We start from the raw sequence: 242 nt of genomic DNA, 5'->3' as shown, positions 1-242 counted from the left end.
AATATTTGATTGGCGTTAGCCATCACCATCAATAAATCTCAGGGCCAATCTTTAGACCTGTGCGGTTTAGATCTAGACACGGATTGCTTCTCACATGGACAGTTATATGTTGTGTGTTCTAGAGTCGGCAAACCAGACAATCTCTAAATCTACACAGACAATGGATCAATAAAAATATTGTATACCCATAAGCATTGTGAAATTAAATATTTCAGAAATGTGCGCTTTCTCTTTTTTCCTTT

This window comes from Sceloporus occidentalis, unplaced genomic scaffold, assembly GCF_023333645.1.
Source record: "Sceloporus occidentalis isolate IW3139 unplaced genomic scaffold, rSceOcc1.0.p SCAF_1, whole genome shotgun sequence".
Lineage (NCBI taxonomy): Eukaryota > Metazoa > Chordata > Lepidosauria > Squamata > Phrynosomatidae > Sceloporus > Sceloporus occidentalis.
Note: the sequence above shows the minus strand (reverse complement) of the source record.